Source organism: Euleptes europaea, chromosome 11 (genome assembly GCF_029931775.1).
Source record: "Euleptes europaea isolate rEulEur1 chromosome 11, rEulEur1.hap1, whole genome shotgun sequence".
Lineage (NCBI taxonomy): Eukaryota > Metazoa > Chordata > Lepidosauria > Squamata > Sphaerodactylidae > Euleptes > Euleptes europaea.
Window position 1 is genome coordinate 57,614,058 of NC_079322.1, and position 20,282 is coordinate 57,634,339.

General features: G+C 46.2%; 1 non-coding gene across 1 annotated transcript; it reads right to left on the reverse strand.

Annotated features, from left to right (window-relative positions):
• Positions 1-19,972: 19,972 nt before the first annotated feature.
• Positions 19,973-20,046, reverse strand: TRNAN-GUU (transfer RNA asparagine (anticodon GUU)). The gene has a single exon. It is a non-coding gene; the product is annotated as a tRNA-Asn (tRNA).
• Positions 20,047-20,282: the final 236 nt, after the last annotated feature.

Genomic DNA, 20,282 nt, shown 5'->3' on the forward strand with positions numbered 1-20,282 from the left:
GCAACCCTAGATGCAGGTGATAGTTAAAACTTCCCTTAGATCCCCCCCCCCCCAATCCATTAGTTGATTTAGAAAAATGTTACACCGTCTTTCCAGGGAACCTGTCCAAGGCAGCTGCAGAATAAAAGGAAAAAAATAAAACCTGATTTTTTACCTCCTTCGCATCCTTCTCAGGAAAAAAATAGAACTCATTATTCAATGTTGGACAAGCTTCTGATAACAGACAGCTTTTTTCTGCATTAAAATTGATGGCAAACATTTAGGGCTAGAGAAGTTTATTTAGAACATGCAAGGCCCTCCTTTCCCACCACATCAGTTCCCGCCACATCAGTTCCTCTCCTTTTGTTTCTGTGTGAATCACACATGATTGGAAAGAAATATTCCCAGAGCTGTTACTCATGCAGAGATGTGACATGCATCCTCTTCTGAGGACAGGTCATTCTGCTGTATTTCTGCTTCAAGAGTGCACAAATGATCTATGGGAACATGCTGCAGAGATGGGTCAGAATTACCTGTCTCCAGCAGAAGCTCATTGGCAGTGGGCCAGAACTCAACAATGAATCATGCAGAGATGCGACCGGCAGTGGGCGGGGACTTTGGGCACACAGGGACCTTTAATTTATTGATTTATCATGGCACATTAGCTGTCCTAGCACATAGTTACAGATCTAAGGACAAGCAAAACCCAAGAATGATCATTTTCCTTCAGATTTTTGAGGTTTTTTTAATTCTAAGATGACACTTTTAGCTCTTCTAGTTAAAAAACTGTCTCTCACACACATACAATACAAAGCTATACACTATTGTGCAGTATAGTCTGTAAACAGGGAGAGAAAAACAATAGCAGGGCAAAGTGAGAACTTCCCCTATTCATGTTAATAGACTGTTAATTATGACCACTTAAATGCCAACAAGGTTAACCCTTTCACTGCTGACTCTCCTGCCGGAGGTACACCATGAATGAGGACAATGCAGCTAGTGAAGCATTCCTGTTATTGAAGAATTGTTTCAGTTTTACTGGTGTTTATTAACATCCTTAATTAAAGAGCAGGATAAAACCACAACATGCTGAATGCCATGTGGTTTGTGGTATTTGACAGGGCAGTGAAAGATTTTGTGGATTTGCTAATAGATTTTTTTCCCCTTCGGTGGTGGAGGCCATAAAATTTTATTGCCTAATAAATATTATGTTTCTTACAGTGATATCTGGTATTAATGTGTAAGAGCCAACCTGGGATGAATAAAGCAAACATACCAAAGAAAGATACTGTAGAACTTCTCCCTAGTTAATATATAAAATATTTGACTAAAATGTCTAACCAATGTTACACAGAATGGCCATGATCCACCTACTTAGATTGACTCCGACATTACTAGGCAGCTTCTGATATCTGTTTTTCCCCTCCATTTTTTGGAGGTAAAGGAAATTTGCTTCAAGAAATTTGGCCATTTAGACCAATTTTAAATAAATAAATTTGAAGCAAAGCAGAACTCCAGCAGTTTTCATTGTGTCACACTGGGCTAATTTCAGTCTGAACATTTGACAACTGATGCTTGGATAAAATCTGATACTCTCTCAAGGTTGCCACCTCATTCTCTGCACTAATGAATGAGGAATAATTTTATTAGATTTTTTTCTTTCAAGCAGTACACAGCAGCATACAAGCCCCCCTCCCCCATTTAATTCTCAGAACAGCTCTGTGAGATAGATTAGCGGTACAACCCTAAACACAATTACACCCTTCTAAACCCATTGGCTTGAATGAACTTAGAAAGGTGTAACTCTGCTTAGACTAGCACTATAGGCCAAAGGATTGGAAACAGAGCAACATCACCCACTGAGCTTCATGGCAGAATGAGGGGTTCATCTGGGCTCTTGTTTAAGGTTGCCAGCTTCCGTGTGATGGCTGCAGTTCTCCTGCTATTACAACTGATCTCCAGGCAATAGAGATCAGTTCCTCTAGAGGAAATGGCCACATTGGCAATTGGACTCTATGGCATTGAAGTCCCCCCCTCCAAACCCTATCATCCTCAGGCAACACCTCAGGCGGACATTTTCTCCAGGGGAATTGATCTCTGTCACCTGGAGATCAGTTGTAATAGCGGGAGATCTCCAGCCATCACCTGGAGGTTGGCAACCCTAGCTTGCAGCCTATGCTGGGCCCCAATAAATTTTCTTCCCCATGCTTGTCCCCTGCGTTCTACATCATTCTGCTGTATCCTTGTGGAGTATCTTCACTCATACAGTTGTGTGTTGTTGCAGGAGGTTGGCAACCCTACCTTAATCCCTACTAATGGTTTTGAATCCCAGTTGCTACTTATTGCCAAAATATGGACATTGTTTTTCTCGCATAGCCGTTATCGCCAGAGTGTCAATAGATGGACAGCACCATTTGATGTAGTGATTTTTATAAGTACTGTCCTGGGAAGCATATTTCTGAAGGGAACACTCCTTCTATCAGATATTTGAGGAAACCCTTCACCCACTTCGATTCGTCCCCAAACACTTGGGTGCTTAAGTCTTGGGGTTTTACCTTTAGAGCTGACGCTATTTTACATGAATAGCAAAAAAAAAAAAAAAAAAAACAGTTGTTTTTAAAGAGCAGTCAGGTGACCCTTCCATATGGACACTCGGCACTGTTTGCAAGAACAACAATATGTGGGCCTAAGTGCTAGATCTACTGCCACTCTTGAAACACCCCCCCACCCACCCCCTGACAGTTACCATAGAGATTGCAGGAGCCACAAAGAGCTCTGGTCACATTACTGGCTGGGAGGGGGTCAATTTGTATGCATGAGCCCTGCTGGGAATGAAAGAATACAAAGGAGGACAGGAGAGATAATAGAACTGAGGGGGGAAAATAGAAATGAAGGGAGATTATAAGGAGAAAAGAAGGAGAGAGAGAGAGAGAGAGAGAGAGAGAGAGAGAGAGAGAACCACAGCAATTAAAAACAAAAGAGAGGTAGAGAGAGGCAGGCAGAGAAAGAAAGAGAAGAAAGGAGGGAGGGATTGGGAAAGGGAGAATGAATCCATCTTGTCAGATACGGCACCTCTTGTCAGTCACTGAGAGGAAACGCTGCCTCTACAAGAGCTAATTCACAGGCAGAGAAAACGGGCAGGAACAGCAGGGGATGCCTCAATCACCTGACCTCGCCAGCAAAACTGGAGGGGGTGCGTGGAGGGAAAGAATGAAAGAGAAGGCCAGGGCAACTAATAAGAAAACCGGAAATGAAAGGTGTCACTGGTTTGCGACCAAGGTGGCTTAGAAATAATTGGAACGCACGCGGGAAGACAAGAAGGGAATCCAAGGCCTGTCTGACTGGCTACTGCACAAGCTCTCACCATCCGTTGTAAAGATACGCGAGCTTGGTGTAAGGATCCATGTCATGACATTTTTTTGTCTCGGCAGCTAAGAAGTGGGGTTAGTGTCCTACATGGCTTGGCGACTGCCCCAAATTCAGCGGGGTGTGAAACCGATCCGGGCTTCGTTTTCATATTTAACTCTCCAGTTACTTATTCATGGCATATAAATGGAATAAATCATCTGATTTCCAAGACAGAGTTTATTACCGTTTACTAATTATGATATTAACCCTTAGCATTTATATGGCTTCTTTCAAAGGGCCTTGTGCACCTTGTCCGAGCCGTTTCACAAACAACTGCAATTTGTGATATTACATACTTCCTATTAAGCCAATTACTATCTTATTTCAGTTTTGATTTCAGGCAGATTGGGCACAACAATTTCTACTTTATTGTTTTGGCGAGTGTACATATTTGAATTTTTTTTTTAAAAAAAAAACAATACTCACTACTACTATATTAAAAAGGTAAAGGTCCCCGGTGCAAGCACCGGGTCATTCCTGACCCATGGGGTGACGTCACATCCCGACGTTTCCTAGGCAGACTTTGTTTACGGGGTGGTTTGCCAGTGCATTCCCCAGTCATCTTCCCTTTACCCTCAGCAAGCTGGGTCCTCATTTCACCGACCTCGGAAGGATGGCAGGCTGAGTCAACCTTGAGCCGGCTACCCGAAACCAACTTCCGTTAGGATCGAACTCAGGTCGTGAGCAGAGCTTTTGACTGCAGTACTGCAGTTTACCACTATGCGCCACGGGGCATCCATTTAAACAGTAACCTTTATTCTAACAGATTCTTGTAGCTAAAAGTTTTCCCCAGTACCCTGCACTATCCCTGACTCCCCTCCTCCTCATGCTCAGCACCTACAGTACGCTTGCTATGTCAGCTCCGTTTACTTTTCATGTTTTTGACATTGCATTCCCAGAAATCATAAGTACCTGTTCTGGATCAAATTTGTCTAGTCCATCAGTCCCTCTAGCCCAGTTATTGTCTGCTCTGAAGGGAAGAGGGAAAGTTCTGGATAAAGAAAAGTCTTTTCCGGCAGCTGCTTGCTGAGATCTTCTGAGAGGAGATTCTGGGGCATAAATCTTCTGCGTGCAAAAGGTTCCTGGTTTAAATTTCAGGGCCTAACTCGACAATATACTTTTCCTGTGAACATCCCCAAGTCCCACTGGCAGACATGAGCTGGGAATTCTGTGTCTCGGGCAGATCATTTTCAGATCAGGGCCACAGTGTACAGAGAGATTATATGTAAACCTTCCCCCTACACACTGTTTTCCCAGCCTGAAATGACCTTGGGGAGTTATTTGTTCCACTGGGGAAACTTAATGTGTACTGATGGGCTACATGTTAAGTTCCCACACTGGAAAAACAGTACAGGAGGAGGCTTTAACCCATCTCTTTGTATGCCACAATCCTAATCCTAATCTAGTCTGCAGACACCTGTAAAGCATGGAACTCCTGGCCCATGTTCGTCAACTGGACCTGAGACATACCTGGGAAAAGTGTTTCATCTAGCTAGGCCCGCAGTTCAGTCATTAACTTACTACTTGGCCTTAACCAAACCCCGTCTCTCAGCTTTAGCACTCTTCCACTTTTCTTTAACAAGGGAAAATAAAAATGGCCTATCTTATAAAGTAGAAAATAAATGATTAAAAATTGGTATTTTTCTTTGGTGAGTTTAATTGCCATGATTTAAATCAATCCACCTTGCTTATGAAGGAGCTCCTTGCAGTGGACACAGGATCTAGAAGGCTGTATGCTAGGGAGGCCAGATTGACCTCTGTGGTAGGCAACCTCCCACCCCTGGTGCCTGGCCTCTCATGGCTGCTCGATGGAGCAGTGAGAGCAAAAATAGGAGGGAAAACCAGCATCGTGCGACACTCTAGAAATGTCCCAAATCTCTATGGTTTTTACCATTGAGATTTGGGGAAATTCACAGAACATTGCCTGATGCCATGCCATCATGCCATCACATGATGCCTATTTTTGAAGTCCCCACCCCCCATTACTCGCTACTCTTTGTCCATGTGCTGGACCATATGTGCCACAATTGCCTGTGAACTATGCATAGGCAAAAAGCTTTGTGTAGAAAGGCATTACACTACATTGAAAACAAGTGCTGAGTTGTAGTTTGGGTGTGAGAGTGGAGTTAAAGAGAATAAGATACAACACCAACAAGAACAAAAGATAACCTACTTAAAAGGGAAGTGATATTGTAATTCTCAGAGGGCTTGCATGAAAATCATAGAAGTTGGCTCACTTTACAGTTTCCCAGGGTTTTGCCACATTTGAAGAAGTGTGCTCTGTGCAAGTTGATGCAAGAATTGTGTGTGTGTTTAAGGCAGGGGTGGGGAACCTTTTTTCCTCCAAAAGACATTTGGATATTTATAACATCATTCGCAGGCCATACAAAATTATCAACTTAAAAATTAGCTGACCAAGCCCCAAGCAGGCAGCTGCCCCAGATGACCCCCCCTCCTGCACAGGCAAGAGGGGGGCATCCAACCAGTGTTGCACTCGCTCACCTGGTGGCACAGGATAGTCTGTTGCACCAGCCGGGTGTAGCCGTCCAGCAGCACGCCGGAGTTGTTCCTGCTCTGCATGGTTGGGGCCAGATTCTACAGCCAGCTCCTGCTACCTCTGCCTGCAGGGGTGAAATGAGGACACACTGGCTAAGAACTCCCCCCACCCGCATTCTGGCCCTGCCCCCTTTAACCCCGCCACTTCCACCCCCAGCCCTCTTGTAGTACAGAGGGAATACGTTTCTCCATGGCCCAGGTGGGAAAGGGCTAACACAGTTTCTTGGGCGGTCCTAGCAGCTCCATAGCGAATGACTCTTCTGCAAGGGGAAAAAAGGTTCCCTTTCTCGGCAAAACAAACTCACATCCGTCGAATAGAGGCTATTCCTGTCTGCGGGAGGGGGCGGATCACCAGTCTTAGATCCTTCTGAGCTAGAGATCTGCCAGGACCCACAAAGGGCCAGACCAAATGATTTTGTGGGCCTTAAATGCCCCTGGGCCTGATGTTCCCCACCCCTGGTTTAAGGTGTCACAAGGTTCCTATTTTTTATGTTTGCTACAGAACACTAATGGGAGCACAACATAGAGGAACAGATGTACTATACTAAAAAGCTGTAAATATTTTAATGCTTCATTGTAGAGCAGATGCACCAAACACTTGGTCATTTTAATTGCTTTCCTCCACTTGTTCAAATGCTGTGATCTCACTCATGAATGGCCAGAATTACTGGTTTCAAATGTGGCTGTACCATAATGCATTATGATACCGGCAGTTTTATTTTCAATACATTTTCTAACAATTTCCAACACAGAATTTGTCTTTTTCCGTTCTTCTGCTCACTGAATTGGCTTTTTAGCTGCTGTTTATTAAGGTCCCAGTCTGTTTCTTGGAAAATCACAGGCAATTCAGCATATATGTGAACTCAGAATTTTTTGTTCCAAGAGTATAATTTAATTTTATTCCATTTTATTCCTCCACTTTTCTCCCTTCCCAAAGTGGCTTACATTGTTCTTGTCTCCATTTTACCTGTGATGTAGGTTTGGTTGAGAATATATAACCGGCCCAAGATCCCCCAGCAAGCTTCCATGTCACAGGTCCTAGTCTAACCACTTTACCATGCTGGCACTTACATTGGCACATTTTGCACTTATATTGAATCTATTTTACCACTTTGTTGCCCGTCATCCAGTTTGAACAGATTGTTTTGGGAATTTTCATTCTGCTGTGGATTTTACCATCCTGAATGATGGATTGGTACCATCCACAAACTTCTATACCTCACCAATCACATGTGGCTCCATTTCATTTATGAAAATTAATAGTACCACTCCTGATTCATATCCCTGAGAGACCCCATTGCTTATTTCCAGCAATTGTGAAAATTGTACTATAATTCCTGATCTATGCTTTGAGTTAATGGGATGACCTGTCATTTTAGCCTCTTGTGTAGTTTATTTAATCAGAAGATGGATTTTGTAAAAAAAAAAAAAAAAACTGTTTTGGAAGCCCAAGTATATGATATTGTCGAAGGCTTTCACGGTCAGAGTTCATTGGTTCTTGTAGGTTATCTGGGCTGTGTAACCGTGGTCTTGGAATTTTCTTTCCTGACGTTTCGCCAGCAACTGTGGCAGGCATCTTCAGAGTAGTAACACTGAAGGACAGTGTCTCTCAGTGTCAAGTGTGTAGGAAGATATAGTCAGAAAGGGGTTGGGTTTGAGCTGACCCAACCCCTTTCTGACTATATCTTCCTACACACTTGACACTGAGAGACACTGTCCTTCAGTGTTACTACTCTGAAGATGCCTGCCACAGTTGCTGGCGAAACGTCAGGAAAGAAAATTCCAAGACCACGGTTACACAGCCCGGATAACCTACAAGAACCAAGTATATGATGTTTGTTGATACTCCTTGTTATTAAAGGTAGGGTTTCCCTTTCAGAAATCATACCGTTTCGTCTGTAGGAGGCTTGTCTTTCTAGTCTTAAACAATTTTACTTTTAACAATTTTAAATTGATGTATTTGGAACAGAAGTTAGTTTCACAGGTCTGTAATGTTTTGACTATTCCCCTCTTCAGACCATTTGAAAAACAGACGCAACATTGACTACCTTCCAGTCCTTAGGTAAGGAATTATTTCATATTTTTGCTTAACAGTCCACTCATTTCACATTTGGGTTCTTTAAGAACTCTGAAAGCCATCTAGCTTTGAGGATCTCCTAATTTCTAACTTACACCAGAATTTGTAATTTAAATTTAAAGACTGAATCGAGTGAGGTGGGTGGAAAAAAAACAGACAGATAGGAGGAGGCAAAGAATGAATGCAAGCAAATACATTTTCACAGCCTTAGAATTGGAGAGGAGCACTAAAGAGTTAAGCCAAAGGCTTCAGAGAAGATGCAAATTTTGAGCAAGTGTTTTGAGGAAGAGTCATAGCACCATATTGGTGATCTAGGAGGGAGATCCAGGCATAAAGGAGAGGAAAGAAGAATGGAAAGAGTGGTTTAAGACAGCAGGGGACCTTCTAGCACTAGAGAATGTAGAGCTGGAGAAAACATTTCTTTATATGAAAGAACAGGGGATCCACTCTAGAACGTGTAAGTGAAAGCCACTAAAATATTTCTAAAATAATATACCATGCTCTTCCCATCCGTTTGAAGTTAAGAACAGCCTGAAATTCAGGATGCTAACTGACCAAACACTCCTTAATTTCCACAGCTCTCTATTGAGATTGAATCCTCAAAAGATATGTGATTTATTGAGTAAGCAGAGAAGCTGGGTTTAGTGGTTGAGGCAGAAATCAACCTCTGATGCTACTACCAGCTTGTTAAAATGGCTGCCATCTTCCTTAGAGCCCCTAACTACTGGTTTGTTTGGTTTGCTTCATTTTATAGGCTGCCTTTCTTGCTGAAACTCAAGGCAGATCACAAAATATTTTTTTAAACTTGCAACAAGTAATACAAAATTGAATCTGGGGCACAATGAATGTGTGTGTGCACATACAAATATTTATTTATAAGCAGAGTTTGTGCATAAGTGTGTGTCAGTGTAGGCAGCACAGGGGATAACCTGGATCAGCACCAAGGAAGTCTTCATGGATTTCCTTGAAAACAACTTTAAAGCTACTTTAAAACAACCTTGAGTTAATTTCTTCAAAGGCTTGAATTTTCTTTTGAATATCCAGTTCTTGCTTAGAATAGCTCTTACCTTAGAAAAGATGTGAAGGGACAGAGAGACAATCAATTTAAGCTTTTTCACACATGCGAAAAAAGAAGATTGTATTTCAGCTTCTACTGCTACTTGAAGGCACATTTTCAGTGCAATTCTAAGAATGCTTTCCTGGGAGTAAGCCCACTGAATAGATCTAAGTAGGATCCTGAGTAGACCTGCTTAGGATTTTTCTCTCTGTATATAAGTCACATACAAGTCGTAGAAGTTGCCCTCTTACTATGATAGCTCCTATTTGTAGTCATTTTAAAAAATGATGAAAATATACCAACTTTTTCAACTTGCAGTTCCAAGCCACAAATTCTACCAATAAAATTTTCCAAATACAGCCCAACAGGCCCCAATAGCTTTCTAAAGGCTGCCGTTAAATGTCCAGCTGGTATGTAGCTTCCACAGATTCCTTTGTTTTTGGAAACTGACCGGTTAATTGCCTTATTAATAAAACTTTACTGCAGAAGAACTTATCTCCTTCTCAAATTACCTTCTTAATTATCATCTTTTCTGCAAGATCACAGGCAATATTATTGACTTAACAACCTTGCCTCTTTTCATTTTAGCAACCGAAATGAGAAAAACACTCTGTCCCAAATTCCTAGTGCATGATGGTTTTGAAGAATACAACCGGAGGATAAAATAGTATAATTTCGATCAGACATGTGAGATGGATAGGATAAAGACGTATATGTTTTGCATTTGCAAGCCAGTTATATCAGTCTTCGAACTTCGTCTCTGTAGGGAGATTCCAGATATAAAGTCTTGCATGGAAAGCCTAAAAGACACTGAAGGAAATGAATCTCTAGGCTAGGTATTCTTTTAGCCTAGAGTTTGGCTCAAATCAGAATCCACAAATGCATGTGAAATGCCATATACCAGGTGAAAAGACCACTTCTGCAAATATATGGAAATGATTTATTTCGTTAGTTAGTTTTTGCTGGGTGGGGTTGTTAGTTAACAACAAGCTTATTTGCAGCCATGACAGAAAGCTAGCCACCATATTTTAAATGAGTTATCAGAATTTATTTACTTCAATTTACTCGGTTGGATAAAAGCCATTTGCATTTACCACTTAGGGTTGATGTTCTGCGGACTGTGCTATACAGGTATTTAACTATTACTGAGTAAAGACTTTTTTTTAATTTGCTAGCTTTTGTTTTTCATGGGAGGGAAATCTATCAGCAGCTGTCAGGTATGACAGTAAAAATGAAACCTCTGGAGAACAGTCCTCAGTAAATAAAATAAATGCCCACATAAACATTAATAGGCTGCATACCTATGACCAGCTCTTTTTAATTATTTTGATGATGTGTTGTTGTTTTGTTTGGTTGCTTTTAATGGTTTTAAAATGTGATTTTATTGTGTGTGTTTTTGTACATTAGCCACCTTGGTGCCCTCATGAAGACAGAAAAGCAGGATATCAATTTTGTAAAATAAATACATAAAATATGCACAAGGAATGGCTGTTTCACTCAATGCCTTGTTTGTGAACATCAGCACCCTACTGGCCACTATAGAATGGAGAGGATTGGACAAGTCAGACTGATCTAGCAATAGGGCTGCCAACCTCCAGGTAGTGGTAAAAGGTAGACACTTCTGTGTACTCAGTGGTTCAACCAACATTCACAGAGAAACCATATGCTCAAGCAATCTCAATTATATTCCAATAATTCTATCCCCAACAAAACATTAGGTACAAAAAGCATAATCCAATATCAAATAGAATCATATCAAAACCATAGTCACATATTACAAGTTCACAAGCTGTAGATTCACAGGTAAGTGTATAAATACAGGTAAGTATATAAATATCTACTTCTCGTGTCTATCTAATAATATTTCTTCCATTCACAGCAAGATAATAATTCATCAGATGTCAGTCTATGTGAGTTTGAGATTGCTTGAGCATATGGTTTCTGTGTGAATTTTGGTTGAACCTCCAGGTAGTGGCTTGAGATCTCCTGCTATTACAACTGATCTCCAGCCAATAGAGATCAGTTTACCTAGAGAAAATGCCCGCTTTGGCAATTGGACTCTGGCATTGAAGTCCCAGCCCTCCCCAAACCCCGCCCTCCTCAGGCTCCACCCTGAAAATCTCCAGGTATTTCCCAACATGGAGATGGCAATCCTACTAGCAAAAGCATTTCTTACATTCCAACTGGACCAAAAACGACATAGAAAGAAACCAACAAAGTGTAATCCTAAAAACATTTTCCCATGAGTAAGCCCCCAAATGAATAGACCTCAGTAGGATTTTGAGTAGACCTGCTTAAGATGCCACTGTAAATATCTTGGAGGGGTGTGTGTGAGAGAGAGAATGCAAAAGGCCTCTTCTTATTTGAAGCTAACCTCGTAGACCCTGCCTGGACACCTATGTTATTTTTTTCCATATGTGCCCAGCCATCTGAAGTACGATGAATTCATGCACCAGACAGAGCATCAGCGTTGACTCCTTCCCCCAAGAACGTCTGCCCTGCTCACTCCCTGCTGATTTTACGGCCTCATCTTAACCATCTTCTCTTCCAGAGAGCTTTCCCCCCCCCCCCCAATATAAAATGGTGCTGGTTAATTTCTGTGGGGTGCTTTATATTCGCTAGCTGTTTTCTGTGTCCATTCCTGGTTTTTTGGAGTGCTTTGATATTATTGTGTATGGTGTTTTTAAAATTTATTGTAAACTGCTGTGCAAGGCTGCAATGGATGAGAGGGTAGGGCAACAAGAGAACAATAACATTTTAATAAATCCTGTTCCGTATAGCTTCATACATTTGGCAAGCTGCTCAAGCATGTATAAAATGGATAGAAAGAAACTGAACGCACATATGGGGAAAGACACAATTTCTTTTTAAAAAATCAATCTTTATAAAGACAAAGGGGGGCTATATTATGCTTCAAAGCTTGTTGTCCAAATGACACTAGAAATCTTGAAGTAATGCAGTTTGGGCTCAACACCCTGCCTCTGATTATAACTAACAAAAAATCTACCATATTCTAGCTCAGTTTCTTTACAACAGCTTGTGTTCCGCAAACCATTTACCCCATTGATTTCACTGAAATTAATTCTTGAAGAATGGGCTGTGGCTAATAGGGAATTTTTCCCCTAATGGAGGTTAAGTTGCAAATATGAAAACTTCAATATTGGGGGAGGATATTTTGTAAAATTACTTTCCTTTATTCTGATCCACACCTGTGACAGAAGGCTAGCTTGGGTCAGTAGTTTCTGCATTTTGCCTGTATGTCAAGCAAGTTCAATTTGCCCCAAACACATTTTTAATAAAACATTATGATTTTCTTAGCTGTTAATCTCTCTTCTTTGCTTACAAATAACATTAGCAGATGAGTCCTTCACCATTTCTTTCTCCCCTTAGCTTGTTTTCTTGGATTCAGCAACAATTGCATCCTAGAAAACGTGGAACATTTTAAAAGGCAGGAGTTTGTGTGTGTTTACAGATTTCAGGCAGGCCTTCCCTAGCGAAGCTTCCAGCATTCCTCCTGCTAAGCCAAACTCTCTCCCGTCAAGCTCGTATTCTCTAAATGACATCATAAATTTATTCTCCATGTACAAAGCACTGTTTGTGGCTTGAGCATGAAATCTCAGATTGCCCTATAAGACAAAGGAGTCATTAGTTCCTTAATGTATTCTTGCTCATGTTTATAGTTCATACATTTTCTACGTGGGAAATGTGCTCATTACAAGCTGGGATGATGAGTCCTAATGTTAGGTGTCAACAGAATAGGCAAACTTGCAGGTTACACAGAACTCTTTATCAGGCGGGACTGAATGGAAAGGTATAATGGAACGGGAAGAACAAAATAGAAAGGTAAAAATAAATTCTAAGTAACCAGAAGGCTTGCATACAGTTTCACCACCAGGAATGATTCTATGAATGAATCTTTGTATTTCTTAAGGCACCAATAACTGAAGGAATTACAGAGGTCCTGGCTCACCAATCTGCTTTCTTACCTGCCTAGTATAGCCTCTAGACACACAGTTCTGTCTCCTGCAGGTCTCCTTTGTATCCCCCACCCCCTAAGTCATTCTGCCAAGTTTATTCAGAGAAGGCATGGATCCAAGGAAAGTGAAACAGTAACTAGCAAAAAGAAAAAAGAATTTGTACTGAGCAAGGCTGTCTGAGCAATGGAATTTTTGGGCTTGTTATCTCTCCCCCTACTGAGTACCCCTGCACGGTCTCTTTCTATTTAAACAAACATTTTTTTCCCTGGAATACTTAAGTGGCCTGTCCTCACAGCTATCTAAATTCTTTAAATTACACTTTTAAAACTTTGATTTCTCCTATTTAATCGCACTCAGAGAAATAGCTACTTTTGTCACTGAGAAACAGAGAGGTAAAACAAAAAGTATGCTTCATTTCAACCACAAGTTATTTCTAATGTCTCTGGGACAGGAGAGGGGAATTGGAAGAGACTCTTTTGACCAGCGCCTGATCCACCTTGTGCCGAAATGCTGGCTAGGCCACTACTGTCAACTGAAGTTGGTGGATCAGGTCTTATACTTAAGAAATTGTGCTCTTAATAGACGAAACAACGTTGTTCGTGCTAATTCCATTCCAGAATTTTATATGTATGGTTCTAATGAGGAGGCAAACAGAGAAGTATGAATTGCTGAGTAATTAAAACAGCCAAAATTTACAAGACCTCCAGAATTCTCAGGTTGTTTTGCTGATGTGACTGTTACAACCGTTGCATCTAGAATTAAAAGCGGTGGGGTCCCTTTCTGCTGTTCACCTTAGCCAGCAGGATTCTTCCCAGGGATGGAGGGAATGGAGTTATGTGGACCGGGCTGTTTCCTTCCAGAACTCATGTTGTGCCAAAGAAACACTTGCCAAAAATTTAAAAAGATCCAGGCTGGCTGTTGCCTACACCACCCTTTTAAGGCAGCTGTCCGTTGTATTCCCGAATTTGAGGCCCTCCTCTTAGGAAACCATCTATTTTTCACATGAATATGATGACCCCATGTGCTCTCTGGGTAGCCTGAACTCTCATCCCCCCACCCACTCCCCTTGACTTTTCTATCTGCCTCACCTGGAAATATTAATTGTGGGCTCTTTAGGACTGGCTGCTTCTCTGCAGGATATCCAGGGAAACTGGCAAGGCTGCCCATAATATTGCCACCCTTCTCTGTCATTCTTGCCACTGAACAAACCCCATGGGAGCCCTCTTTCCCACCCATACCTGTACATTTCAAGACGTGGGTGCTCAAGGCGTGGGTGCATACCTGTGTGTGTTGATGGAGGTGGCAACCACCCTTTCCCCCTACCTCTTGGCACTGTGGCTGGGGGATCCTAAGCAGACTAGTCACTTACATCAAAGGATTGCACCCTAAATCCGGAGCAGGCCGACCCATCATAATACCTAGGCCCTTGAGCAAGCAGCACCCCTGCAATGGTGGCGAAGCCAGTCTCGCATTCTCTTTGCCCTCGGTCCAAACACGCGTGTCTTTCGAAGATGCGCGACAGCCCTTTCAAACGAGGAGCAGGGACGGGCTCTTTTTGGGGGGTTCAGCCGCCCTTGAATTCGGCGCCAATTCAAGCTTCCCCCCCCCCCCTTCAAGTCCCATAGCTCCGGAAGAGAAGAGCCTCCTTCCAGGCGGGTGGGAGGCGAGCCGCCTCGACGGCTTCGGCTGGCCCCGCAAAACTGACCCCCTTCCGGGGCTGATGTGGGCGGCAACCTCCGCGCGGGGGGCCAGGCTCGCCCAAGCGCCGCTCCGGACCCCCATGACCCCCAGTAGACCCTGGCTGCCTCTCCCCCCTGACCCCCCCCTTGGGTCCCTATGGGGGCTTTCTCTCGGCAGCTTCGAGCAGCCCCGGCCAAGGGGAGCGCCCTCCAGCATCGGAACCCAGGCAGGATGCTGCGGCAGCCGTCTGGTCTGGGGGCTTCCTAGAGGCACCTGGTTGGCCGCCGTGTGAACAGACTGCTGGACCTGATGGGCTGGGTCTGATCCAGCATGTATGAGGCCAAGATGTGGAACTGTGGAACTCCCTGCCCCAGGATGTGGTGATGGCTGCCAGCTTGGAAGCCTTTAGGAGGGGAGTGAACACGTTCATGGAGGAGAGGGCTATTCATGGCTACTAGTAAAAATGTGTACTAGTCATGATACATCTGTTCTCTCCAGGATCAGAGGAGCATGTTATGTGCTTCGGAACTCAGGCAGGCTGGTGCTGCTGCTGCTGCTGCCGCCGTCTTGTTTGGGGGCTTCCTAGAGGCACCTGGTTGGCCTCTGTGGGAACAGACTGCTGGACCTGATGGGCCTGGGTCGGATCCAGCGTGGCCTCTCTCGTGGGCCTGGGTCGGATCCAGCGTGGCCTCTCTCCTGTCCTCCTGGAGGGCCCGCGGCAGGCGAGAGAGCCCTGCGGGGCTGGGCTGATCGGTGCAAAGGGAGACGGCGGGGCAGGCGATCCAGAGCGCGGGGGCCGTGCGGGCCCCGCTCCCCGCCCAGGACGAAGCTCTCCCGGGATGCCGACCTCGGGCTGCAGCCTGGCGGGCATCCCTCTCCCCGCGCCGAAGGGGGATCGGCTGAACTGCCTGGCTGATTTCTCCCACCGGTGCAGGGGCGGTGGAAGGGACGGGACGGGGGTCCCGCCGCCGCTCTCCGGCGTTGCGGGCAGCGGGGCCGCGCTCCGGGGCTTGGCTGCGCCTCGGCGGCCGCGCCTCCAACCGGGGGGACCAGCGGCGACCGGGGATGCCGGGGTGGTTCAGTTAGAAACCGCGGGGCGTCTGGCCCCCCAGGATGAAAGGGGACGGGGTGGGGGGGGGAGAGCTGCACAGAGTCGCCGGGGGGAGCCCTGCAGTTGGGCCGGGGTGGCCAGGCGCCGGGCGCCTCCTCTTCGCCCCTGCGGTCCGCCTGACCCCTGCCGTCCAGCGCCCGGACCGTCGGCTCGCCCGGACGAAGGAGCGCTGCCGGGGAGCCGGCCGGGGACAGCCTGGCCGTGGCCGTTCGTCTCTCTGGAAGTCGAGCTCGGTTGCTGCGGGGGACCTCGCCAACACGGGGGGGGGGCAGATTATTGGCGTGGGCAGAGATGAAGGCAATGGGGAGGGGCTGTGGCTGAGCGGTAGAGCCTCTGCGTGGCATGCGGAGGGTGCCCGGCCCCTCCAGTTAAAGGGACTAAGCAAGCAGGTGATGGGAAAGACCTCTGCCTGAGACCCTGGAGAGCCCCTGCTGGTCTGCCTAGCCACTTATGCACGGAAGGTTTTGCCTTGGATTGGCCGCTGTCTAGTGCACATTTTCCCTATCTGGATTCTCCAAACTCTGCATGGGGGTTACTGTTGAGTTTTGAGAATTCGGATGGGGAAAATGTGCATCTAGAGAGGGGCAAAACCTCCCATGCATAAATGGCCAATATTGACTTTGATGGACCAAGGGTCTGATTCAGTAGAAGGCAGCTTCATGTGTTCGTGGGTCCCCCTCGTCGGATTTCAGAACCCATTAACATCCCACATTACACCCCGCTCGCTCAGGAGCCGGGACTGCCTCTTCTTCTGCTTGACCTGCAAAGTCCTTTTTGTGGGTGCCAAACCGAAAGTAAACCTATCTGCTCTCGAACCTACCTAGATTTGCCCTCTGAGGCCGAGGGGAAACAAATTGTGTCTGCCGGGATGGAGCCACATCAAGAAAGGGCTTCTTCTCTCTTTAAAAGAAAAAAAGGAAAGAAAGGAACTAGAGGAACCTGGTCGCAGTAGGCAAAGGCTTTATACGTTTGGCTTTTTAGATGGCTTTAGCCCGCGTTAAACACCTGTGAGGAAAAGATATCCACCCCAGGACGTTAGGCAGGTCTGCCATCGAACTGAATTAAACAGAGCAAGGTCAGCTGTTTTTAAAGTCTGATTGAAATCGACGGGATTTAACTTGCTCCAAGGTAAATATTACACTGATAGCCAGTGTCTTTGGTGATTTGCATGGAAGAAGAAGAAGAAGAAGAAGAAGAAGAAGAAGAAGAAGAAGAAGAAGAAGAAGAAGAAGAAGAAGAAGAGCAGGAGGAAGAGGAGTTTTGAGTAATTTTTTTCCTTTTTGGAAAATATAGGACTGAAATGCATTTCCATCAACACCAATGCCATTTGTTTCTTTGTTGGTTAAGCATCGACCCAGTGGGGTAAGACTGTTTATAGATCCACACTACTTTATCTATCATGCATGCATTACAGGAGTCGGTATAGGAATTCGTGGTAAATAATGCAACTCTACTAACCGCCCCACAGATCGACAAATCGGAGGGCACGAGCCAACCCGAACTGAGCTCTTGATCTCATCGAGAAAGGATCAGGGCAACCCCCGCGCAGAGGGTCTCCCAGCCTACGCCGGCAACAATCCAGGAGGGAGCAGCTCTGCTTCGGATTGCAGCGTAGACCAGGCGTGCATCCTATGCAGAACCCCTCCAGTCTAACCCCACTGATTTTAGGGGGCTGAGAGAATGCAGTCACTCTGCTTAGGGTTGCCCAGTGAATTTTTTTTTTTTCCAATTGAACCAAAAGGACCTTAAAATGCTTAAACCTGGCCGGATGGCGCCCTGAGCTTTTTACAGCTCTAGATTATGTTTTACACGAGGGTTCTTTCATCCGCAGGCGTTTGTTTCAGTCCTCCTGCAAAACACCCCGATATTAAAAACAAAAAAAACAAAAAACACCCCACTCATGACTCTTAAAACCAAATGTCTCTGTTTGCCCCACATCCTGATTTGCCCCACATCCTAGGCAAAATCTTGGGAGCGTATCTAGTTCATTTTGTGGGCAGAGGGCAGCCGCCAGTTGACTTTCTTTTCCAAGCCAGCTACATGAATTGGTGAAAAGAAAAAAAACCCAGAAAGGAAGAAAGCGCAGGACAGGTTTGTCGAGGCAACATGTTAACCCCGGTAGGTTCTAGCACAAAATATACAGGAAGGTTCGGTAACAAGCCAACCTTTTAAAAACGGTCGTGTTTTCGTGGAGGAAACTCAAGCAGGAAGAAAGAGTAAGCGAAGGTTCATAAATGGAAAGCAGGAGGTTTGTTTTTTTTAATTGTGGATTCGGATCAGACCGTCCAAAGGGTTGCATCATTCTGCGCGCAGCAAAAAGAGCTGGAGCTGACGCCGGCGGAACCGTTTTGTTTCCATCCGCTCCTCCCCTTGGTCCTGAAGCGAAGGGGGACCCTTCCCCTCCCGTTTAAGGACCACCCAAGGGTGGGTGGGTGGTGGACGATCCTTTCCTCGTCACCTTGGGCACAGTGAACCGATCTGGGGGTGGGGGGAAGAGGCGAGGGGGAGTCCATCCTCTTTGTAGGAGCAGACAGCAACTTCTGGCTACAGGAGAAAAGAACGAAAGGGAGCAAGCAAGAAAAGACAGGCCTGGGAAAGGGACTGCGTCTTTATTATGATTCTGTGCACGGGAGGTTTTTGCCTTGGATCTGCTGCTCTCCAGAAGCACATTTCCCCCCATCCGAATGATTTAAACTCAACCACAAGCCCCCATGCAGAATCCTGAAAATTTGGATCGGAACAAACGTGCCTCTGGAGAGCGGCAGACCCAAGGCGACCCCTCCCAGGCACCCATGGCCATTTGTGAAGCCGAGCTCTGGAAGCCAACCTGGATGTAGTTTGCAGACACCCGGAATTGGTGCGCGCGCGTGAAAACGAAGCCGAAACCGAAGCGGGCTCCGCTTGCCTCTTCCAGAAGAGCTCCCCTCTTCCTGGCGCCTCTCCTGGCACCCCCTCCCTTTGGCCCGGGTCCTTTGAAAACCTCCCCCCCCCAGGGGGCATCAATGGGCCGCGCTGGGGGGGAGGCGGAGGAGCCTTCGGGGGCCGGAGAGCGACGCTGCCCCGTTGGAGATCGATGTGCCGAGAATCATTCATGCCGCTGTGCATTTAAGGGGGGGGGGGTTCTTCCCCTCCTCCCCTCCCCTCGCCCTGCTGTGTAGACACACGCTGCAAAGCCGTTGATGCACGGGAGGTTTCGCCTGGGATTTGCCCCGCTCTAGGCGCACGTTTTTCTCCCCCGAATGCCCCCAAAGCCAACAATAACCCCCCCCCTGCAGAGTTTGGAGCCTTCGGATGGGGGAAATCTGCATCCAGAGAGGGGCAAAAGCTCCCCTGCGTCAAAAGGGTCAAGTGAAACACCGGACAATAATACCCCCCACCCCCCACCCCACCCCAGTTCTCCCACACCGCTGGCCGTCAACCTGGCGGGGCCCCCACTTGCAAGGCAGGGAAAGGCCATTGATGCACGGGAGGTTTCGCCTGGGATTTGCCGCTCTCTAGATGCAGATTTTCCCCATCCGCAGGCTCAAACAACTCTGCATATGGGGGCTTATTGTTGAGTTTTGAGAATGTGCATGTGGGGAAATTGTGCATCTAGAGAGCGGCAGATCCCAGGCAGAACCTCCCGTGCACAAATGGAGACTGGGTCCCTTCTGCTGCTGGCGGTATTGCAGTGCAGAGAGCGCGCTGCATTGCAACATGGAAATGTGGGGGGGGGGTGCAAAAGGGGGGAGCGAGAGCAGAAAGAGGCGGGGCGGGGGCGACGACGCCTTCTGGAGCAAGCAGGACCGGGAAGCGAAGGTCCCCTTCGCGGGGCCCCCCTCCTCCAAGCTCTGCCTTGGCAAAAACACAGAGCCCTGGCGGCTCGCCGCGCCGAGAGCTCCTCCTCGGCTCCGCTCTGGGGTGCAATCGGGGGTCCCTTCTGCATGCTGTCGCTTTGGGTGGGGGGGGGGTGCGAGGGGGTTGCTGGGAAGCCCTCCCGGCCTGCTGCAGCCCCCGCGCCCGGGTCTCCTGCACGGTCCCTCCAGAAGGCGGCTGCGCCCATCCCCCTCTCCCAGCCCCAGCCCGGATATAATGGGAGAAGGCTGCAACGGAGAACGGGAGGAGTAAATAAAATAAAACGTCGCCTTCGTCCCTGGGTGGGCTCGAACCACCAACCTTTCGGTTAACAGCCGAACGCGCTAACCGATTGCGCCACAGAGACACCTACAAAAGGAGCCCTGAGAAAATAGATTGATTAGCAATGCCAGCCTGAGCCCGGCAACAGCCTTTTAAAAATTCATCTGGATTTAAATGGAAGGGTGGACGTTACTGCAAGTGTCTCTTAACATTCATGTGAGGTGTAAGGCACAGGCCCGGTCTTTAAAATAGTTTTATGTGAACCTGCAGGGCACCTTTGTCTTCCGCAACGTTGTCTTGTTTTAAAAGGGTGATTTATAT